The sequence below is a fragment of the Eptatretus burgeri genome, chromosome 10, assembly GCF_056783735.1.
Source record: "Eptatretus burgeri isolate ZD-2024b chromosome 10, Ebu_testis_v1, whole genome shotgun sequence".
NCBI lineage: Eukaryota > Metazoa > Chordata > Myxini > Myxiniformes > Myxinidae > Eptatretus > Eptatretus burgeri.
Window position 1 is genome coordinate 92,118,685 of NC_140970.1, and position 6,612 is coordinate 92,125,296.

The window sequence follows — 6,612 nt, forward strand, 5'->3', positions numbered from 1 at the left end:
CTCGCGAAACATGCATGGATTTATCCATAATGATGTACCTTCGGCCCTTGCTGGCAGCAATGGATTCCCCATGGATGGTGAACGTTTTCTCGTCTCCACGGCTCGTGAGGCTGCAATCGAGCCGGGGAGTGTTGTACAGTGCAGGACGCGTTGGTACGCGTGGAGTGGGCGCGTTGATCGGCGCTGGTCGGACGCCCCAGCGGGCATGTGGGACCCTCGGCTGGTCGCCAGGAAACGGCGCAGGGGTTTTTGCGGGACGATTAGCTTGCCAATTCGTGTCATGTCGTGGGGTCAGAGCGAAATATGTTCGCTGTCGGGGATGACCTTGCCGGAAATGAAGTGAGGCGGTTTCCGGACAAAATTAGCGGGCCACGTGAAGGGTCGGGGCCAATCGGAGCACCCGATTCAGGTAATAACATTTCGCTTCGGGGTGGCCCCTCCCCCCATGCTGCAAGTCCTATAAAGGTTGGAGTGTCCCTCCGCCTTTCTCTTTCACTCGCTTGCTCTGGTCTCACCCTAGTCTCTCGGCATGACCCGCCTCCTGCTGACTGGACTCCGCCTCCCTCGCCTTGCTCCGCTCAACATCGCCACGACCTGCCTCCTGCTGCCTGGACTCCACCTCTCTCGTCTCACCCTCATTGACACCGCCACGACCCGCCTCCTGCTGCCTGGACTCCGCCTCTCTTTGCTCAACATCACCACGACCCGCCTCCTACTGCCTGGACTCCGCTTCCTCGTCTCTGCCCACACGTTGACCCTACCACTCCATCCACGCACTCTGGACTCTGCCCCTTCTCCACTCAAGCCCCTCCTTTTGCGCTGCTGAAGCCGGAGATGACACACCAACTGTGGGGTACCACACCACGGAGCATCCCCCCGCCCCCCCCCCCCGAAACATATTGGTGGCGTGTCGTGATATCAAGCACAAAGGTACCGAGATCGTAGCCTCAACTCCTTTCCCTTCCTGTTTCAATACTTTCTCTTCGTGTATGTGTGTGTGTGTGCGTGTGCGTGTGCGTGTGCGTGTGCGTGTGCGTGTGCGTGTGTGTGTGTATGTGTGTGTGTGCGCGTGCTGGCACCTGTCTGCTGAAGTTAGACTGTAGAAGATCGTTATTGTTATTATTGTTATTATTTTCGCATTAAGTCTGCTTTTGTAAGTTGCTTGTTTATTTCCTGCACCACACCTCTCTCCCCTATCTCTGCACAACACACCCCAATAAATCCTGATCGTGCCAGATACCATTCCTCGCCCGTTGTTAATAAATTATTATTACAAATGTTCCCTGCTCGTTTTTGTCTTTTCGTCCATTGATCCAGCATGGTCCGAATCCTAGTTTTGCCAAGACTTTATTCCCAACGATCCGTTCCTTTTAGCTAGGACGTCCTTTGCAGTGTCGCTCGGCAGAAATCCGATCCGGTCCGGTGGAGTGATCCGGTTCGGACAAGGCATACCAAGGGCGTGTTCACCGGTAATTAAATCACGTGATTAATTAGGTAACCCGATTAACCCATTGAAGGGAGAACCCGAGGTCACGCGGTTGAGTTATTGGCGTCCACGGTCGGTTAAGCGACCCGCCGCGTCACAGAATTATCCGTATGCAACGGCCTACGATTCCGGGTCGTCTTGTGGGAGTCAAGAGAGCTTCCCCCACCTTGTGGTCTTCTCACCCGAACCCCAGCTCGCAACAACTTCTATATATATATATATATATATATATATATATATATATATATATATATATATATATATATATATATATATATATATATATATATATATATATATATATATATATATATATATATATATATATATATATATATATATATATATATCCCCGTGTCGTAAGAGGCGACCAGGGTTGCGTCAGGAAGGGCATCCGGCGTAAAACATGTGCCAAATCACTATGCGGATCATACGGATGATCCGCTGTGGCGACCCCTAACGGGAGCAGCCGAAAGAGGAAGAAGAAGACATATATATATATATATATATATACACATATATATATATATATATATATACACATATATATATACACACATATATATATACATATACATATATATATACATATATATATATATATATATATATATATATATATATATATATATATATATATATATATATATATATACATATATATATATATATATATATATATATATATATATATATATATATATATATATATATATATATATATATATATATATATATATATATATATATATACATATATATATATATATATATATATATATATATATATATATATATATATATATATATACATATATATATATATATATATATATATATATATATATATATATATATATATATATATATATATATATATATATATATATATATATATATATATATATATATATATACATATATATATATACATATATATATATACATATATATATATACATATATATATACATATATATATATATATATATATATATATATATATATATATATATATATATATATATATATATATATATATATATATATATATATATGGAGCTGTTGAACAGCTCCCAAGATGAGAGCAGCCATTTTTAATAGGATTACCTTTTCTTAAATTGAATGTAGCATTTAATTGAGGAAGCCAAAGCATTTAAAATGCTCTCAGTAAGCTACAGTTTTTGACTGTTGGTAGTCAAACCAAGTAGGATATATATACATATACATATATATATATATACATATACATATATACATATATATATATATATATATATATATATATATATATACATATACATATATATATATATATATATATATATATATATATATCTCGTGCAGCTGAACATCTGGCTTTCTTGTTGGCCCTTGTGACAACATTCTTTGAGCCTTGAGCTCGGAGAAGCCCGATCATAAATCAGCACTGTTTTGGTATAGTTCAAAAGGGAACATCTTGCAGTAGAATGAGAAGATAATATATATTGTGATAAAGATCTGCCTGACCAAAACCAGATCTTCTTGCAAGTGAAAAGATCAATGCTTTGTCAGGCCAGGAGAGAACCAGTGCTGGGGTGTTGTTACTTTCAAAGAAACCTGATGGAAGTTGGGGAAATCATGAAAACAGATGAGCAGGAAAAAGTATATATAAAGTAAACCAAACTGCTTGCGGGCCAGAGAGAGTTTGAATGAGCTGGGATACTGTAGGTAGTCTCTGTCTCACTTTGTCATGTACTCTTTTGATGTGAATTAAAAGGCTCTTCTCTACCATGATCAGTGTGGACATTGCTAGATTTCAATCAGCGGTGGAACATGATCTCGACATTTATACTCTTCTGGTCAAAAAGTTTTAGAACACCCCCATTTTTCCAGTTTTTACTGAAATGTAAGCAGTTTAATGTTTCAATGTCTTCTGAAATTAAAGCATAGAACAAATAAACAATCGCTGATGAAAAATAAATCATGGAATCGTTTTGTTCAACAAAATTTAATCTAAAATTTTGGCTCATCAAAGGAGCAACCTTTTGCAGATATAACAGCCAAACATACTCGTGGCACTCTTTCAATGGAAATCAAATATTGTTCAGAAAGTTCTTCCCAACACTGTTGCAGAAGGTCCCACAAATGTGTTGCACTTGTAGGTTGCTTTGCTTTCACCCTTCTGTCCAGTTCATCCCAAACCAGCTTGATGGGGTTTAAGTCTGGAGACTGTGCTGGCCATTTCATGATTTGAAGCCTACCGTCTTGTTCTTTTCTTCGAAGGTAATTCTGACATAGCCTGGAGGTATGTTTTGGGTCGTTATCTTGCTGTAGGATGAACCCCTGACCAACTTGGCGTCGACCAGAGGGTATTGCATGGCGTTGCAAAATGCTGTGGTGGCCCTTTTGGTTCAGAGTGCCAGTCACTCTGTGCAAGTCGCCGACTCTGGATCCAGAAAAAGAGCCCCAGATCATCATGCTTCCTCCTCTATGTTTGACAGTTGGTGTCACACACTGAGGAACCATCCTTTCGCCTTCTCGACGGCGTACAGAAACCCTGCGTGATGAACCGAAGATTTCAAATTTTGATTCAATGGTCCAGAAGACCTTCTTCCAGTTTTCAGTTGTCCACTGGCGGTGCTTCATGGCCCAAGCAAGCCTCTTTTCCGTATTTTGCCATCTTAGCAATGGCTTTCGTACTGCCACTCGACCTGTCGAACCTGCAGCTCAAAGTCTTCTCTTCACAGTTGAAAGGAAGACTTCCTCACTTCGACCAGTGTTAAGCTGTGCTTGAAGCTGCTGTCCTGTGAGCCACCTCTCACACAAGCTGTTGACTCAGAAACTTGTCTACTGATTGTGTTGTGGCTTTGGGTCTGCCAGACCTCTTCCTGCCAGTTTCCTCCAGTTTCCGAGTGCATTTTGATTGTGTAGGAAACTGTACTTACTGACATCTCGGCTTTCCTTGCAATTTCTCCAAAGGAAAGACCTACACTTTTAAGGGTTATCATGGTCTGTCTGTCTTCCTTTCTTAAATGTCTTTTTCTTGCCATTATGATAAAAAAATATATACTACTTCCTGCAGTGCAATATTGTCAAAATAATGCTTCAGAGGATGCAGCAACACAGTCTGCTCCAACACTGCTCTTTTCAGATAGACGGTTTGAAACTAATCAACAAATGTTGGGACACCTGCAGGAATTGTTTGCATCAACTTTCAAGGCTGAATTTACTTCCATTGCTGCAGAACAGCTGCAGTTGCTAACCCATTACTTTTTCCCTGAAAAGGGCCTTTTTAACAACTGTGAAATTTACTTTATTTTTCAGTTTTTGGTAAGCAAAACTTTTGTTTTTTAACCTCTGGCAGTTTTAAGCTAAGCTTTGCACTATTTCAGGTTATTCACTGGAATTGAACTGCTTAAATTTCAGGAAAACTGAAAAATGGGGATGTTCTAAAACTTTTGACCGGTGGAGTATCCATTCCATCCATTGGAACCACACTGGAGAGAGCGTCAGTGCTGCCGAAGCAGTTTCCTTGGCTATTGGGCACAATCCTGGACGAGTCGCCACTCCGACGCAGGATTCGCGAATGATTCAATCATCCCCAGCAAGCTGGTTGGAACTCATTTTGCCGACCTCGGAAGGATGGCAGGCTGAGTCAACACCCTGGTGAAGTAATTCAGCGGGCAACGAAGTTTGAACTCAGGACCCTTGGATCCCAAGCCGCCACCCGAACCACTGAGCCAACACCAGGCTTCAGTCGAGTGTATGTGTGCATATATATTTATGTATACATATATACTAGGGCTGTCCTGATTTTATTTTTTTCAGAAATTTCAAAGGGCTAACCCAAATTTAGGTCAATATTTATGAGAAAAAAATATATGATAAAACATGAACCCGAAAAAAAAATATTTTAGGGGTTGCTTCCGCCCATCGAAATTTGAAAAAAAAGAAATTCATTTTATATTTTTCATTTTTTTAATCTTCTGCCAAAATGACATAAACATGAAATGTATGATGTTTTCAGGTGCATTAGAATCTGAAATACTGCAGAAAAATATTGTTGAACTTGGCAAGATTTTTCCAGTCCATCTCAGTGAAATTTGAAGTCAGAAAAAAATCAATGTTTTATGTATTTTTCACGTTTTTCGAACTCCGCAGTTTGCAGAGAGAGTCTTTGAACAGACGGGACAAGAACTATAGTTCACTTGTTCAAAGTTGATTTCTTACAGTCCAAGAATCGTTTTCGGTGATCAGTTACCACTTGTAATAGGCACTGCTTTTGCTCCTCGTCGTACGTAATAAGACTGTTGGACTCAGTCGCCAGGGCTACACCACGCTCTGCACAGTCATTCACAACTTTAAGCTTGCTGACGTATGGCTCTTTACGAAACTATCTCCAGTTTTCACATTGATCCGGGTCTTTGTGCAGAAAGTCAGAGTTCAAATGCGGTACAACAAAAAAACTTCTCCTTCTCGGAGATGCGAAATCTTCCAGTTTTCGGCGCATGAAATCTTTCTGGTGAACAACAGCTCTTTTCGGTGCTTCATCGTCGTCATCGTCTTGTTCTTTTAGAGTTTGAGATATTTTTATTTATGTCTCAATTGACACGTTTCGGTCAAATAGACAAGACATTGTGTGTGTACATATATATATATATATATATATATATATATATATATATATATATATATATATATATATATATATATATATATATACATATATATATACATATATATATATACATACATATATACATATATATATATACATACATATATACATATATATATACATATATATACATATATATATATATATATACATATATACATATATATATACATATATATATATATATACATATATACATACATATATATATACATATATACATACATATATATATACATATATATATATATATATACATATATACATATATATATATATACATATATATATATATATATACATATATATATATATATATATATACATATATATATACATATACATATATATACATATATATATATATATATATACATATATATATATATATATATATATATATATATATACATATATACATATATATACATATATATACATATATACATATATACATATATACATA